Source organism: Coregonus lavaretus (genome assembly GCF_964263955.1).
Source record: "Coregonus lavaretus genome assembly, chromosome: 2".
Classification (NCBI taxonomy): domain Eukaryota; kingdom Metazoa; phylum Chordata; class Actinopteri; order Salmoniformes; family Salmonidae; genus Coregonus; species Coregonus lavaretus.
The window spans coordinates 10327761-10346383 of NC_139989.1; the positions used below are offsets into that span (position 1 = coordinate 10327761).

General features: G+C 44.6%; 1 protein-coding gene across 2 annotated transcripts in view; it reads right to left on the reverse strand.

Annotated features, from left to right (window-relative positions):
* The window catches only part of LOC311145591 (uncharacterized protein), a 122567-nt gene that overhangs the window by 30530 nt on the left and 73414 nt on the right, over positions 1-18623 (reverse strand). The window lies entirely within an intron of this gene.

The window sequence follows — 18623 nt, forward strand, 5'->3', positions numbered from 1 at the left end:
ACATACATACATACATACATACATACATACATACATACATACATACATACATACTGTACATACATACATACATACATACATACATACATACATACATACATACATACATACATACATACATACATACATACATACACACACATACATATCCTTTAAAAAAATATATATATTCCCCTTTATTACTTTCCAAACCCGCCACCCTTTCCCCACTTGGAGTAAACTAGTGAACAACAACGCCTAGGCCTCTACTTCCAGCCCATACCCACTATCTACATTTTATGGACACAGTCAATTTTACAGTAATTATATTTTGTTTGTTCTTTCTCCTGAACTTATTCTACTCTCAACCTCTCCGATCATTTTCATGATGTCCATCCGGTTTGCTTCTATTTGCCATATCTTTCTAACTGTGCTCCTTCACAAAAGCTCCCAACCTACAACCCATACACTTATTATGGACACAGCGTGCCTACATTATTAGTTATCTTGTTATTGTTTGTTGTTTGTTGTTATTAGTCCCATCCTTCAATTCCATTCAACACCTCCCATCTATCTTTTAACACCATCCATATAGGATTTCTATTTGCCATATATACACACACAGTATTGAACATTTGTGCAAACAAGAAGAAACACAAACAGGAGCAGAAATAGCCCAACAAAGCCCAGAGTCATTACTACAGAGCACTCATTACAGGCCACATTCATTCTTCTGCTTAGTAGGAGATAATGAGAGCAATATTGTGTGACAATTATCTGTTTCGTTCTGGGGGGAAACATCCCACTATGACTCCAAACCATGAAGAAATACACTCAAATAATTCAAAGCTTGTTTATGTACGAGTTCCTTTGTCTCTCCACGCTGCATCTCTCCTCCACCATTGTCTCCTAATCCCTCTCTCTAAACAGGAGAGAGAGAGAGCGAGAGAGAGAGAAAGAGGGGGATGGATAGATGGAACCGAGGGAGCCAGTACAAATACATTCAGGCAGATTCTTATACTGGGACAGACTATTTTTTTCTCTCTCTCTATGTCTCTCTGTGTATCGCTCTCTCTCCCCTCTGGAGTCAAATCTGCTTATCGATATTTCCTACACTGCCGTTGGGGAGCCAAGGCGAATGCCTGAACAGAGCTAGCCGGCCGACATGTGTGTGGATTCATTAATGTGCAAGCTCCACATAAATACTCTTTACCCGTGTAAACTGCATTTGAATGACCTTGTCAAGCCAGTGCATGCTCACACATAGTCGCACACTCACACACTAACACACACTCACTCACTCTGGCCAGTTCACACACTCTCATTCTGAGCTCTCCGACATCGTACGATTCCCAAAAAATAAAGGACGCTGGCCCTTTAATGATCCAGCGTCCACGAGGCAGATTGCTGGCACACACAGAGAGAGAGAGGGAGCGGCGGTCATTACATCTCCAGTGACCCTGTTCGGCTAAGGGGCAGGAGTTATCGGATGTGACCGAGGCCATCTTGGCTCTGCCTCTCCCCCACTCCTCCTAGGGGACTAATGAGTGTGTTGGTAGCGAGAGAGAGAGAGCGAGAGAGGCCAAGTCTAGCTCTGGACTCTGCTGTGGTAATGAGCTGTGTCGGCAGCATGACCCAGTCCCACATTCCCACAGTCTGCTGACGGTCGCCTAGATATAGTACATCCACATGCAACACGCTTAGCAAATCGCATGCAAAGTGACAAGTACACGTCTACTACACATACACCTGCAAGCAAACACACACACAAGGCTGCACTGGGCATATACTGTACTATGCCATCAATCACACCTTCCCCTACTCTTCACACTACTTGACTGGCACCTCAGACTGGTGGTAGCAGCTCAGTTGTAAATCAGACAGTGTGATGCAACATCTTCCCCCCTACACACAATCTGGGCCGTCTGCAGGCCATTTGAGGAGGCCATTGCCAGAGGGCAGCGCTAGTAGAGGCCAGATAGCATCACCATTACCTACCCTCCATTGTGGTGAAAGGGTTGGTAGTAACCATGCCTTCTCCAAAGCCAGTGCCCGAGTTGGTACTCATACCTGCTCCAAAGCTTGTGCCCATGCCTGCTCCAAAGCAAGTGTCTGGGTTGCTACCCATACCAGCACCAAAGCTGGTGCCTGAGTTGGTACCCACGTCTGCTCCAAAGTCAGTGTTGAGGTTGGAACCCATACCCGTGCCAAAGCCGGTGCCTGGGTTTGTGTCCATGCCCGGGCCGATGCCCATCCCGTTGAAGGCCTGGCTGCTGAGGGGGACAGGCAGCAGCACGTCCTGGTTCTTGTCTGCCCAGGGCCCCTCCATGATGCCCTCTAGAGGCGAAAGAGGAGCGCTTCCCCCACAGTCTCTCATTGGGGGGAAGGGTGAGAAGTGTAGGGTGGGCTCCTGGTCCTGCCTCAGGTCGGAGCGGGTGGCGCCTGCAGCGAACAGAGTGGGGGGCAGCTGGTCGTCCGAAACAGTCAGTGAGCGCTTCATGGTGGAGTGGCAGGAGCGGCGCGGGCCGCCCATGGGCGATGTTAGCTCGTCCAGCCCAGCTCCAGGGTAATGGTCGGGCAGCTCCAGGCTAGAGGGTACCGAGAGGTGGGAGCACTCTGACATGGCCCGCCGCAGGGCCTTCCGCTGCTGGTCAGCACGCCCCATGAAACACGGCTCGAGCTCCACCTCTTCCTCCTCCTCCTCCGAGGACCCCTCTGCCATTTGGAGGCCGCCTAGTGCTGATGCACTGTCCTCGTCCCCCCTCTCCAGGTAGTTGTCATTGACAACACCGATGACGCAGTAATTAGGGGTGGCAGTATTCTGGGGTGGAAGGGTCTTGGGGCTGGACTCTGAGAATCCAGGGTTCAATGCTCCGGTGCTGGCTGGGGCTGGTTTGGGCGGGCTAGAGGGTGAGGGTAGCTCTATGCGTCGGGCTGGGAAACCAGGTACGGGGGGAGGTAGGACCCCATTGTTCCCACAGCTCAGGGGGGAGGGGGAGGACGACACTTGGCTTTCTGGGCTCTCCCCAGCACTGCCTAACCCCTGAAAGCCCCCTCTGCCAGGTACCTTGAGATCCGCATCCATGCCACCACCTGATGGCGGGTTGAAGAAGCACAGCTTGTCCTCGTCGGTGAGTCCCGGGGCCCCACCGAGGCTCCTGGGAGGCCCCATGTCTCCATGCTGCCAGTCCCAAGCCTGGGGGGCTGTGGCGGGGGCCATGGAGGGGACCTTACACAGCTCACTGTACTCCGAGAATGGAGAGCCAGGCTGCTGGTTGGAGAGAGAAGACATCCTTTCCCTCCTTTCTCACTCTCGCTTTTTTCCTCAGGCTACGATTCTCTGTGCTCTGGTTGTTGTTGTTCCCCTGTGTGTGTTCTGTTGTTCCTTCTGGTTAGGATGCACAGGTGGGGTCTGTCTCGGCTGCGGTTGGGCCAGTGATGAAGGCGAGCGTGTGGTGTAGCCTCTCTCTCTCTCTGTGTGCCTCTTCGCTCTCAATTGACCAAGAAGCACTGTGAACTGGATGTGCTCCTCTTTCTCTCTCCCTCCTCCCTCTCACTCGCTGTCAGCCTTTTGCATGACTCTTGGTCATGTGACTTGAGTGTGTGGCTGCTCATTCGCTTCTGCCAATTCACAACTCCCTCCTCTCTCTCTCTCTCTCTCTCTCTCTCTCTCTCTCTCTCTCATCACCTCACACATTCACTCTGTTTACCTTTCTCTGAAGCTCTCACACACTGTGTGTCTCTGAGCCAGACAGCCAGTAGTGTACCCTGGCAGAGGCCTCTGTCAAGTTGTGCCAAAGTCTAGAGCCTGGCTTCTTCGTTAATTGTGTTAATTACTTTGTTGTGGCCACTGTGCTTGCCCTTATTCTGCAGAGTGTGTGTGAGAGAATTTGAGAGAGATGGTGGATGTAAAGTCGGAAGTTTACATACATCTTAGCCAAATACATTTAAACTCAGTTTTTCACAATTCCTGACATTTAATCCTAGTAAAAATTCACTGTCTTAGGTCAGTTAGGATCACCACTTTATTTTAAGAATGTGAAATGTCAGAATAATAGTAGAGAGAATGATTTATTTCAGCTTTTATTTATTTATTTCATCACATTCCCAGTGGGTCAGAAGTTTACATACACTCAATTATTATTTGGTAGCATTGCCTTTAAATTGTTTAACTTGGGTCAAACATTTCGGGTAACCTTCCATAAGCTTCCCACAATAAGTTGGGTGAATTTTGGCCCATTCCTCCTGACAGAGCTGGTGTAACTGAGTCAGGTTTGTAGGCCTCCTTGCTCGCACACGCTTTTTCAGTTCTGCCCACACATTTTCTATAGGATTGAGGTCAGGGCTTTGTGATGGCCACTCCAATACCTTGACTTTGTTGTCCTTAAGCCATTTTGCCACAACTTTGGAAGTATGCTTGGGGTCATTGTCCATTTGGAAGACACATTTGCGACCAAGCTTCAACTTCCTGACTGATGTCTTGAGATGTTGCTTCAATATATCCACATAATTTTCCTTCCTCATGATGCCATCTATTTTGTGAAGTGCACCAGTCCCTCCTGCAGGAAAGCACCCCCACAGCATGATTTTGCCACCCCCATGGTTCACGGTTGGGATGGTGGTCTTCGGCTTGCAAGTACCCCCTTTTTCCTCCAAACATATCGATGGTCATTATGGCCAAACAGTTCTATTTTTGCTTCATCAGACCAGAGGACATTTCTCCAAAAGGTACGATCTTTGTCCCCATGTGCAGTTGCAAACCATAGTCTGGCTTTTTTATGGCGGTTTTGGAGCAGTGGCTTCTTCCTTGCTGAGCGGCCTTTCAGGTTATGTCGATATAGGACTCGTTTTACTGTGGATATAGATACTTTTATACCTGTGTCCTCCAGCATCTTCACAATGTCCTTTGCTGTTGTTCTGGGATTGATTTGCACTTTTCGCACCAAAGTACATTCATCTCTAGGAGACAGAATGCGTCTCCTTCCTGAGCGGTATAACGGCTGCGTGGTCCCATGGTGTTTACAGTTGCGTACTATTGTTTGTACAGATGAACGTGGTACCTTCAGGCGTTTGGAAATTGCTCCCAAGGATGAACCAGACTTTTTCTGAGGTCTTGGCTGATTTCTTTAGATTTTCCCATGATGTCAAGCATAGATGCACTGAGTTTGAAGGTAGGCCTTGAAATACATCCACAGGTACACCCCCAATTGACTCAAATGATGTCAATTAGCCTATCAGAAGCTTCTAAAGCCATGACATCATTTTCTGGAATTTTCCAAGCTGTTTAAAGGCACAGTCATCTTAGTATGTAAACTTCTGCCTCACTGGAATTGTGATACAGTGAATTATAAGTGAAATAATCTGTCTGTAAACAATTGTTGGAAAAATTACTTGTGTCATGCACAAAGTAGATGTCCTAACCGACTTGCCAAAACTATAGTTTGTTAACAAGACATTTGTGGAGTGGTTGAAAAACCAACCTAAGTGTATGTAAACTTCCAACTTCAACTGTATCTGTCTGTGTGTGAGAAGGGGATTGTTTGTGTAAAGATAACACAGAGAGTCACAGTCAGCCCATTCACAGAGCACAGTAGGAGAGAAGAGGAGGGTAGGAAGGAGAGCGGTAGTGATAGAGGGATGTCAGATGGATGAAAACCACTGCCTCCCAAAAGCACCGTAGTTGCCCGTCATCCCTGATCTTGTCACTCAAGAGAAAAAGGAGCTGAGCAGTGGAGAGAAAAACCACACTCGAGAAGAGATGAACTCCTGACACACACAAACACACACACACAGTCTGTGTGAAGCCTTTGCCTGGCCTCAACTCTCCACAGGCGAGCCCTCAAGACCTTAACAGCAACGAGGGAGTACACGCACTCTGACCTGACTTTACTCTCTCAACCCTGAATCGCCTTGAGGTCCATTCTGGTTCAATCTCACCCAGATTCTGCTGCATTACTAAAGGCAAAATTTGAAACTGGAGTACAGTAGAAACATTCTCAGTCCACATCCTGGTTTAATATGTACATTTGATACATACCAGTCAGTTAGTTTTGACAGTAATCAGTCTGTCAGTCGCGCCACAGAAGGACAGTGACAGCCAAAGTGACTGTCTTGGAGCTTTGAAGGGGGGCTGTATGGCTGTCAGTGGGGTGTAGAGACAGGCCTGTTCTGAACCACAGTCAAACACCAGGCCCCAGGACACGGCCGTTCCCGCCCAAAACATTCCCTCTAAGCGGCAGCTGAGGAGGCCAGTCAAAATGAATTACCACCCCTCTCAGCCAGAGTGAAGGTTTACTCTGGGCTACAATGAACATGAAGTCAAACTCTCATCTCCTGACTGACTGTCAATGTGAACCATGACAGGACAAGACAGAGAACATTCTTTGATGTTAAGCCCAGCGCAACCCTTAAGAAGGCACTGCATGCCGAAACATTAGTTAGATTTACCCATTAAGCATATAAAAAGTGTGTGACTTGTCTTTTTTTTCAGTTCAACCCAGCGTTTAGCAATGCAGGAAAAAATGTGATGGGCAACAAGCTCTGACAAATGTACATCTTTGGTCTGTGTGAAGCTTCTGTGGCTTCAGCACAAAAATAGATGTATTGTCCACAGAAACACACACACCAACCGACACCAACACACAGAAACACACGCCTTTACCAGTCATCTAGTCCCTCAGCACTAATGAGGCTATGTTACATAAGCTGCTTCTGCTTCTGCAGCTCAGAGTAAGAAGCTCTGACAATAGAGACAAGGCCAGGACAAACACAATGAGACAGATCAGATCAGACACAAACACTTCAGATGCTAATCACAAGCTGAGTAGCTACCACAAAAAAGTGGCCGCATAGACACGGCTGTGTGGTATGGTGAATGAAGCAAACAATAGATTTGCAATGTGGGAAAAAAAAGACTGTTTTTAAAGACTGTTTTTAGTACTTTGCATGATTCTTCAATGTGTTTAGACAACATTGTCAACCATTCATGACCACTTCAGAATGGAATATTGTAAATAGGCCAATCAGTCAAGCTATTAAACAAGCACACACTCAGAGGTAAATTATTCAGGAGGTCCTATACTTAAAATGTGAGCTTTACAACTGAGGAGAGGCACAGCATCTTTGAACAGTGAGAGGCTAAATATACAAGTGAAAGAGAGAGATACTACATGGGGGGGGGTATTAGTGCATTCACTTCTCTGAGAGAGAAAGAGAAAGGGAAGAACGTTGTGAATGGAGAGATCAGAAGAGAGAGAGAGAAAGCGAGACAGTATTTAGTGGTTCTATTTTTAGCTCAATCACTACCCCTTCCCCCTCCCCCTCCCTCTGCTGTCACACCCCATTGTTTCCTTGGTAGCCCCCTCTACCCAATGTCTCCAAAACCAACTGCCTCCCATTTCCATGGCAACATGATCCTTGCCACGGTGGTGGCAACCAAGTGGAGCCAGAGGAATATATGAAGGGAGGAGGGGGAGAGAGGTGAGAGGAGGAGAGGGAGAGGCCTAAATCAACTGGGGGCATTTTCGTATATTATTATCTGCTGAGTTACGAACCAAGAAGCTGCTCTCACACTGCTCGAGTTTAATGGTATCTTTCAATTAATCACAGTCATCAGTCTGCTACGGTCTTTCAGCTGCTAATGCCTATGCAAGTCTGTTAATCTAGCAATGTCTGTGACATGCTGATAGACTATACTCCAGACAGAACATTTCAGCTGTAAATAGCTTGGGAGGGATGGGAAGATTGGGTTTGATCAAGCCAAAAATGTGGTGCCGCGGCCTGTGAAAGTCACATGCTGTGGCCGTATCGTTCAAGCCACAGATCCTCTACTTCCCGATGAACTCCTTGCCTCCCTCGGATCAGTGCACTACATCACATCAGCCTCAAAATCAGAGGGAGGGAGCCTTGCTTTGTGTTTGAGAACCCTCATTTCCAGACACGATTGCACACATTACCAGACAGATTGCTTAAGATAACGGTCCAGTGAAAATCTAACTTTTAAAAGACTCATCATTTTGTTATTAATTATAGGTCATAATTCATAAAATAGTATGGTGTCAAAATAACATGACAATGTGCTTTGATTGCTCACTATGACTCAAAGGGTTTATTGAGTTGATGCTTCAGTAGTTACTCCCTTGTATTCAATGGAATCTATTCTATAGGTTGAAACTGGGTCTATTTCTGAACATTTACATAAGCTGCACCTCTGCCATATTACTTTCACCTATCTAGTAACTATCCTCTGATGAGAAGTGTGGTCCTCTGTAGCTCAACTGGTAGAGCACGGCGCTTGTAACGCCAAGGTAGTGGGTTCGATCCCCGGGACCACCCATACACAAAAATGTATGCACGCATGACTGTAAGTCGCTTTGGATAAAAGCGTCTGCTAAATGGCATATTATTATTATTATTATTATTATAGAAGCTGACTATTGCCTGATGTATTGGGCACATTGCCATTGGAATTGTCCTGCAACAACAACAGGGCCCTATTAAAGTGTTGTACACAACTAACAAATGGCCCGAGATTCGCGTCGCCATCTATCAACGTGAAATAGCTGTTCAATCTTGTGTGGTAAAATCCAGAAACCGCCCCACCATTTTAGTGATATTGTAGCAGATGTGCTGGAATCCCTCATCCATTGCTATTGATTATGGATGTGGCACCTGTGGCCAATCCGCTCTGCCAGCTTCACAGTCATTCCCATTCTGGACACACCTGATCCCTGATCCATGCCCAACAAGCTCCGGGAGCTCAGATCAGCTCAGCTCCCAAAATTCCCAAAATTGGATAAAGATGGACGCTCAATCAAATGGGATGATTTTTTGGGGGTAAAACTTAAGAGAGTGGATATGTATTCATGACTTGTCCAATTGATATGGAATCTTAGTATATGGCTGCATTTTGGGCTTAGTTTTTTGAGCAGATTGATTCGGAATTCAATTTGGTGTGCCAGTATGAAAATGTATGCACTCACTAACTTGTAAGTCGCTCTGGATAAGAGCGTCTGCTAAATGACTATAATATACTATAATATATAATATAGTGCCAGCATGTGGTTGTCAAGCCTTTCACCCTAAAGTGACAAGACATTTCTCAATAATTTCTCCTTTATTCAGCACCGTAAGACCACTGCCATTCAAATACAGAGGACGAGAAAGAAGGTGCATATATAAAGTGTGAAACATCGCAATAAGAAGAAATCCAGGGCAGCAAGTCCACTAATTTCTCCTTTAACCAGCACTACATCAACTCTATTCAACTTTCAAATACAAGGGCGAGAATGAACACATTCTTGTAGTGAGACGGCGAGAACCAGCAATTTATGGAATCTAAAAATAATCCTAGCAGGTCTCCTGTAAATCAAACAGTGTCAGTCCCAGGTTTGGATGCTCCAATGTAGACATTTAATTTAAATTCCATCATGTCAGGTCTGGATTATGGATTGTGACAGTTGTGTCATGAGAGTGAGTGGAAGGGTGGGGGTGGAGGTGGAACAGTCTCTCTGCTATGCTGCTCTGCTCTGCCAGGGATATTATATTATTCTTTAACAGCAGACTGCTCCCTTCCTCCATCCCCATGCAGGCAGCCACCCACTGGTTTTGGAAATCACCCGATTCCAGAGCCCGTTATAGAAACATAAACAAACCCAGGGCTGTTTCATTGACAGGTTTTGTATAATTAAAGCTGCAATATGTAACTTTTTGGGTGACCTGACCAAATTCACATAGAAAAGTGAGTTATAGAGATGTCATTCACATAGAAACCAGGTATAAGAAGCAGTAGATCTGTTCTATGTGCACTATTTCTATGCTTCCTGTTCTTAAGTTTTGTTTTTGCGTCTTTTACTTTCGGTTTTGTACACTAACTTCAAACAGCTGAAAATACAATATTTTTGGTTACTGAAAATATATTTCACAGCGGTTTATATGGTGCAATGATTATCTTGTTTTGTCACATAAACTGAAATTAGGCGAGCTATTAGAATTTTTGCATATTGCATCTTTAAGACCATGATACAGAGTGGCTGGTGCTGTGATATACTGCGCCGTCCAGCGTCACACTTTGTTGTTTCTGTGCATGTGATCAGTTTCACTCTAATGAGGTTGCTTGTGAGAAAATGAAATTGTATTTAAACATGCATGTAATCTACTGCGATCTGTTTGTGAGTGTCATGTTCCTGTGTGGTTGGTGTGTGTGTGTGTGTGTGTAACTGATAAAGATATTTTAGCCTCAGCCTATGTTCTCAGCATCAGTCACCATCCCCATGGCAACATTAACTGCTCCTCAGTTACCATGGCAACTAACCAGACCAACCCCGCCACCCTCCCCAAAGGCACATCTATAACTGTCTACCACTGGAAAAGTCCAATGAACAATCTGACCTTTCCTACCATTTTCACAACATTCACATTTGTGTAACATTTATACAACATTTTACAATCCATTTTATTTAAGTGTGCCATGTCTCTATTAGTCTTCAAATCATAAACAGCTTTTTGAAGCATTAGTAAGCCAATGTAAACCTACAAGGATTTTTACTATTTACACATCATTGTCTAGTTCACGTGAACAAACAACTGTCTGTCACGCTGTTCCCTCTAGATCAAAAAGACATCACCCAGACAGAAACACACACACACACACACACACACACACACTCTCTCTCTCTCTCTCTCTCTCAGAGGAACAGCAGAGGAATCAAAGTCTTTAACTCCTGCCGCTCTGTACTTTGCAATGTTGCTGAGGGCCAGTGGACAGCGTGTGGATAGGTTTGTCTGTCTCCATGGGGGCTGTGTCAGAAGCCCTATTTACAGCTCCAAAAGTATTGGGACAGTGACAATTTTTTTTTTGTTTTGGCTCTGTACCCCCAAGACATGCTAACCTCTCACCATTACAATAACAGGGGAGGTTACCATTTTTTGGGGGGTTTGATATTTATGCCTCTGTAACTTTCTCACTCATCGCTATTCACATTTCATTCAGGATTATCCGTAATCATGGTATCATCCATATGAATGTAGATGTCTTTAGAAACCTATTCTATTCTTATTTACAATAAAATGGACTCCAAAATCACACAATACATAATTAAACATGAATTTCTATTGGGTACAAAACAATCTGAAACACAACCAAAACAAACAACAAATGCATCAAACAAGTTTGTAGAGTCACAAGCTTGATGTAATCATTGCATACTAGGAATATGGGACCAAATACTTCACTCTTTACTACTTTAATACACATACGTGAATTTGTCCCAATACTTTTGTTCCATTAAAATGGAGGGACTATGTTTAAAAAGTGCTGTAATTTCTAAACGGTTCACCCGATATGGATGAAAATACCCTCAAATTAAAGCTGACAGTCTGCATTTTAACCTCATAGTCATTGTATCATTTCAAATCCAAAGTGCTGTATAACCACAGGCCCTGAACATACACCTGAGTGCTTCTGTCTCACCTCAACACATCAAGGAGACAGGGCTAGTGGCAACAATCAGCCAATCAACAGTGTCGGGATGACTCCACATTAAAATGCTCATCAGGGCTCATCTGTGAAAGAGACCATGGTCTCAGCATGACTCCCTATCGAGATAAAATCTACTCCAATGAAAATATGGTATTTCCAAGAATCGCCATGCTCTGCCTTTAATTGGTGGAGAAGAATGGAATGGAAGCGACACAGAAACCACACACACCTTATAGTTTGGACGACTGACTTCTTGATTGATGGTTATATGCAAGTGACTGACAGTGATATGATGCAAGCATAACTGGAAATAAAATAGCACTTACAATGTAATTACAGCTGTTCTAGAGTGGCTGACGCACAGAGAGCAGTAGATGGCACCAACCCAACCTTAGCACTGTTATAATGGGTGGTTTAAATGAAAAACCTGCGCTGTTGCTGTACTTACAACCAAGGAAATTAAGAAAAGGTTGAGTTAAGAGATGCAATAATAAAAATATGTATCAAAAACCAACTAAGGCATTTAAAGCCAAAAGGATAGACTATTATGTTTTTTGAGAATCAGAAGGTTAGTAATGAAATTGTGTTATAGAATAGAGATCCTGGTATTGATACATGGCTAGGGCCTGGGGGTATTCCGTATCGCCCTCACCCCTCTGATCCAATGTGTTCTTCCCATCAGAGATAACAGAAGTGTAATGCTGTGGTCTGGCTTCCAGCATATCCTCATAGGAATACAACACAGATGGAACAAAACTCCATCCAAACCCCACTGGCTCGGACTGTAACACTCCTTTACAGAAATAGCTCCCACTACCTGATAATAATCCCTTTCTCAAACAGCACCAGTGTGAGTCCTGAGTCCTTTACAGTGGTGCCTGTGACCTGAAATCACATCGGTTACCCCTTCATGTCACAACCCATCAACTCACAGTGCATGGACAACACTGCTAATACTGTACACGTTTCCCTTCTAGGATCCCATCCGTCAACAGCCTATTGAAGAAATCCGCCCCCCAGGAACACTGAAAAGCACTATAGATAAAAATAGGTGGCTGGAATATTTAGGAAGCTTTGTTGTTCTGGGTTGCGGGCCTAAAATAACCCCAATGACTCGTTTTGTTGCTGTGTGCAGTCACAGTGACATGGGGACACTGTGGGGGCAAATCGGTGGCATGTTAGCACCGTTATCCAGGATGGCACCTCTGTTTAGGCTCTGTCCTCCTCCTGCTGCCCCCCAACAGGCCAAGGGATGTTGTCATTCGCAGAGGCAAGTTAACAGCCTGACTGCCTCACTTCAAACCCCCAATGCTTGATGAAAAAAAGGCCAGGACTGCTCAACTTCTCTAAACCACACAAATCACATCAATATGTGACTCGTTTCAGGAAACTAGGCGTATGTCGCGCGTCACTACTTCACAGGAGAGCCATTTGAAGTAAACTTTTTTTTTTTTTAATCAAAATGAGTTTTTTGGCAGAAATGACTTCTGGAACGTGAACTTTCATGTGCCTTAATAACAAACGTGTATGCCATCTGTTGGTTCACCACAGAAAAAGACAGCAACCTTCCCGCTAGCCATGATTGGCTGAGATAATGAGTGGGCTGTACATGTCGAGAGATGAGTTTGGATTGGTCTGCCATGTAGCACGCTTCTGTCTATAACATGAGCTGATCAGTATGTGTAGGTAATCCTTTCTAAATCAGCTTTTTTGAAAGATAGCACCTAGTAGAACTGCATAAGTGTTGCTCTCCACTTTCTGGAGGACTGAGTTTTGAAATCAGTGGAATCAGAGTATGATAGCTAAGGAGATGGAGAAAATTCTGGCGTTTGATTGCAAATATGCAGACGGAGTCGAAAAGAGAACACACAGAAGGCTGTTGTATAAAACACGTCTCCGGATTACATCTTCAAACTAAGGACAACCATGGCATCCGTGACAGAGAGGGAGAAGCGTCCATCCATGTACACGGGTAAGATAGTCTAGCTAGCTACATTTTAAGATATTACACGTTTCTAATTTTGTCAGAAAGTCATTTTAATTTCAAGTTAAAGTGTACTGTTAGCTAGCTAGCTAACGTTAGCTGGCTGGCTTGCTAGCTAACGTTACGTGTATGATCTGTGTAGTTAGATTTTTCGTATCTCAAAGCCATTTGCATTGCTAGTTATAGCCTAATGTTAGCTAGCTAACATTGAACCTGGTTGGTTAGCTACCTGCAGATTCATGCAGGGTAGTAATGTTGTAAATTGGGATTATGGTTAATTGTTTAGCTAGCTAGCTACATGTCTAAACAAAAAGACTCCACTATGCAAGTAACCATTTCAATAGAATGTTCATGATGTCACTGTGACAACTGTCGATAGACGTAGCTGGTAAAATAACTGATGAATTTACAAACGCTCAACACCCGTTGAATATGGTCGGTGTCAGTAAACGCTGGCAAAAAAGCATAATTAAATTGTTGCCAGCAGCACAATTGCAGTCACCAATGCTCTGGTTCGATTCCCACGGGGGACCAGTATGAAAATGTATGCACTCACTAAAAAACTGTAGGTCGCTCTGGATAAGAGCGTCTGCTAAATGACTAAAATGTAAATGTAAATGATAACATAAAAACAGCCTAACCAGCTCTGCTAATGTGAGTAAAATGGTCAGAGTGAGCTGTTCTCTCATTTGTGTCTGGAAGTAGCCAACGTTAGCCAGTTAGCTTGGGTGCTTGACTGCTGTTGTTAGGTCAGAACGCTCGGATCAACCCTACTCCTCGGCCAGAGCGTCCAGTGTGCGCTCTGAACGCTTAGAGAGCGAAACGCTCTGAATTTACGAACGGACAATCTGACAATACTTTGAGTTTACAAACGCCCAGAGCGCACTCTGAGCACACTCTGGCACTCCAGATTAAAATGACGAACACCCGTAGTATAAACCATCCTTTCGTCTTGAAATCTTTGGTTGTTTAGTACATGGCCTCAGATGTGAATCCTTAAAGAGATGGGTGGGGCTAAGGCTTTAGAGGGTGTGAACGATGCTGAAAGGGTGCAGACAAAGAAGAGCTCTCCAGTAGGTGTAAAACACATTTACAAGTTTATCAACTTTCAAAGCAGAATGACTTTCCCATTGTTCCTCTTTCAAAGCAGAATGACTTTCCCATTGTTCCTCAACTGTAGTGTATGATATACCATTTTCTAGCTCTGAGTCTCTACTTTTATCCAATGTAAAAAACACAATTTCAAATGTTGCTACATAAGACCGAATCAAGCCAGTCGGTTACATATTACATTGGGTCACAGGCGGTAGGTGGAGTGGGTGGGTTGTGCATGAGAGAGAGACTTAGTGAGGGCAAGGATATGCTCCGTATTGGTTGGTCTATAAATACACCAACAGACTGGTAATGAGGGGGATCAAGGTCAGACTAACTTTATCTAACACCCATAACAGCACACACGCACCCCACTAAGACCAAGTCAATATGATAGCACTCTAAAGTACTGTCATAATTGTGAAAGTCCATCTTTGCGATATTTACTCCGATAGAGGCAATCCAATACTACTTTGTGTTGAAATCTGTTTATCAGGTTAGAGCTATACTAAAACGCTGTTAAAATAGAATCATCTTCACTGAAGCTGAGAGGTGCTTAATCTCTGGCCTGTGCTGAATGAAAAACACAAACACACACACACTCAGATACTGAGTGGCAGTGGCTGAGCTGTCAAAGGACTTTGCCCTGAGCTAACAGAGCACTTTTCCCACTCGTATGCGTAACAACAAAAATTGTCTACTGAACTTCAAACACTGAACAAATCATCAGACACAGAACACACACACACACTGCTGTTGGGCTAATCTCATCCTTCATCCCCAGAGAAAGAGCATGCTGGGTGAGGGATGGGCTGGGACACAGCAGCCCTGTCTCCTGTCTCCTACAGGGCCTAAAGAGCACCCCCAGTGACACAGCTCCACCCCGGAACACTGACAAAGAGGGCAAATTACAGATGGGCAACAGAGACAGCTGTGTATCTCCCAAACATTGATCAAAAACAGCTTAATTGCCAGTTTATACACTTCACTGTTTCCCTATCTATCTCCACAGGTGAATAACGGGCTCACATCTCATTAGAATGAATCTCTGTCTACACCGAGCTGATGACGAAGCCACAGACAGGAAGTGATGCGGAATGAAACGGCAAACTGAATCTACCCGTCTGCTTCTTCATTAATCAGAGTGGTGCCTGCTGAGCTGCGCTGTAACGCCGAGTGTCAACATGATCTATTTATATACTGGCAGCTCGCCGAGGCGCTCATAAATAAACAAATATTTCACACGCTACTCTGCGGACAATTTTTACAAAGTGAATCCGAGGAAGGGAAAAAGCGTTGGGACTGTCATAACTCTTCATTACGGAGGAACCCTGATGCCAAAATAAATAAATATATATAAATGTGTGTTGTTTGGGCATTATGCACTCACTTAAAGCTGCCTGATGGTGAAGGCGGCATCTAATTGGCTGTGGCAGCTGTATCTTGAATAAGCATGGCTTAGAATAAAACTGTGATAAAAAACTGACTGTAACGCTTGTTTACCACTTGCTCCTGTGAGCAACTACTGTGGAATTAAAGTGTCAGTCATCACCACCGGATGACTGCACTAGAAAGGAAGAGGTGTGTAAATTCCAGTACCTTTATTATGTAAAGGGAAAATGGGAGAAATACTGTGAAACAGCAGCGAGAGTATAGAGTGTGCTGAAAGTTCTGTCTCATTGGACAATACTATTCTGGCTGCAGTTCATTCTGGGCAAGTTGCCTGGGAGGGAGGGGTTAGAGGGGGTTTGGGGTCCTCACCCCTCTCAGCTCAGTGAGAGTCAAGGTGCCAGAGGGGTGCCTCGGCCTGAACATGGCAGCTTATGTAAGCGACTCTACGGGAGGGTTCGGCTAACCTTCACTCAGCCCTCCCGGCCTTCGGAGAGAGCACACAGAACACCAGGGGAGACCCAGGGGGTGCTAGCCAACATCTAGAGCTCTCAAACAAGTGTGCCTGTCTCCTAAAACAACCTCTCTCTCAATTCTATTATATATTCCACTTCCTGTCCTAGTGTCTCCACCTCCTTGGATTCAGGCCCAAGCCACCTTTTTCAACCCGTCTCGCCCTGTCTCAAAGAGATTGCTTCACGGTGGTGCATTGCAACGCAAGACTTTCCCACAATTTGCCAGAATGTATTTCCCACTAGGGATTAAGATGGGTAACCGGGATCCCGGGACTGTCCCAGGAACACTCTTCACATTTCCCCCAAAGAATTATGACAAGACCCGGGAAATTACAAAATGTTTCTCCAATGTGGCACTAATGCAATTTCACAAAATACATAACATGCACAGCAGCAGATTAGCAAAAAATCTAATTGCACATTATCCAAAGAGGTTGCTGCATGGACGTCTTTAGCCTAGAATATTTACTTCACACAAAGTTGCCATAAATTCAAAGCACACGCATAATTGACACGGACTGCACACACGACCCGAATGCATTTAATAAACCCTACAGGAAACCTCTACAGTATAGCCTATAAAATAATGTGTGCCTCTTTGAGCTGTCATTGTGACTCTTCGGGCAGTCACAAAGTTGATAGGCCTATGCACAATTCACTACATAGGCATTTCTGTCACAGACATGAAGTCTGTAAAAAAAGGCATGAGGGAAAATTCTACCTTCTCCTGTCCTAGAGCCTAGGCTATTTTTCTATCCAGTCCCAATCCCACTGAAACCCAAAATCCTGACTCGCATTAAAATTCCTAACTTTATTCTGTAATCGATAGGTTGCATTATCAAAGCACGTCTCTCGCCTATGCATGTCAAAATATCTCTATGACATTTCACCTGCTTCTCTGCGCTGTCTCGTACTTGCTGCCCATATGAGCGCTTCGGTAGAGAATGTGTGATCAACAATGAGAGTAGATATGGATTTTTTTTAAACAGAATTGGTCCCCGTTAAGATACCTTGATATTTAAACTATTTCCACTCTTCATCTCCTGGTTATGCTTGAGCTGATCTGCTATCTGTATAATCATCAACTCGATTTGGCCAAATATAGGAGATATTCTGTCATTCATTGAAGGAGGTTATCTAGCAAGCTTAGCAACTTTGGTCATTTGACTTTTGTTTGACTGCTGTTACAACGTTATACTCGGGATGCGATCTGTGCTTCCTGAGTGGACTCTGTGTCGAGAACCACTGGTGAAATGTGCTGAATTAATTGAGGAACATGAGAACACTCTGAATTTATGAACAGCCTGTTTCGCAATTCAAAGATAGTTACTATATCATTACTAAATATCAGTTTCACTTGCTCTTAAATCTTTACACGGTGGCGCAGCGCCCCTCTTATTTCGCGAGAACCCTGCCATAGTGACCATATCTTGGATTTAAAGGCTTTAAATGGGCACTTCTGATTTTTGCTGTATTTCCCGGGACTCTCGGGATAAATATGAATTATTCCCGGTATTGAAACTATTTCCCACAATTTATTCCCAAAAAATATCAATACGATTTCTGACTCACCTATTGGGGTGGCCGTCGTGGAGGCAAAAGGGACATGCAAATCGGCAGGACATGGAAAGAGAGAAGGAGATTATGAGAATCTGATTGGAGTGTACATTCCTTCAGGCATGCTTTGGTTAGAGAGTGGTCATGCACTGCAGCGGTTTGGACAAAACATCCACAGAGAACTGTTTAGAGGCTCCTCTCTGGAAGAAATGTTAGCTAAAGAGAAGAAGACAAGGAAACCAATGTTAATTCAACACAGAGGAGACAAAGACGAGTCATGGAGGCCCAGTAGACACACACTAGACTGTTATCAGAGACACCTGGATACAGCAGGAAGGAAGGGAGAGAGAGAGAGAGGTTTGGTTATGAAAGAAAGTGCTGGGGAAACTGTTGACGCTGTGTGTGGTGAGTGTCTGTGGTGGTTAGTAGCGCACCCTTGACCACACAGGGTTAATGAGAACACTCCAGCACTGCCCAGACGCAGCAGTGCCTTGTGGGTGAGAGGAAACCCCCCAAAAACCCAAGCCCCTCGGACAGAGTGCATCTTTTCGGGGAGCCTATATGTTAGTCAGTCAGGCTGTCTAGACTGGGCTATTGGGTCGGTCCCAGCCCAGCCTTAGCACCACAT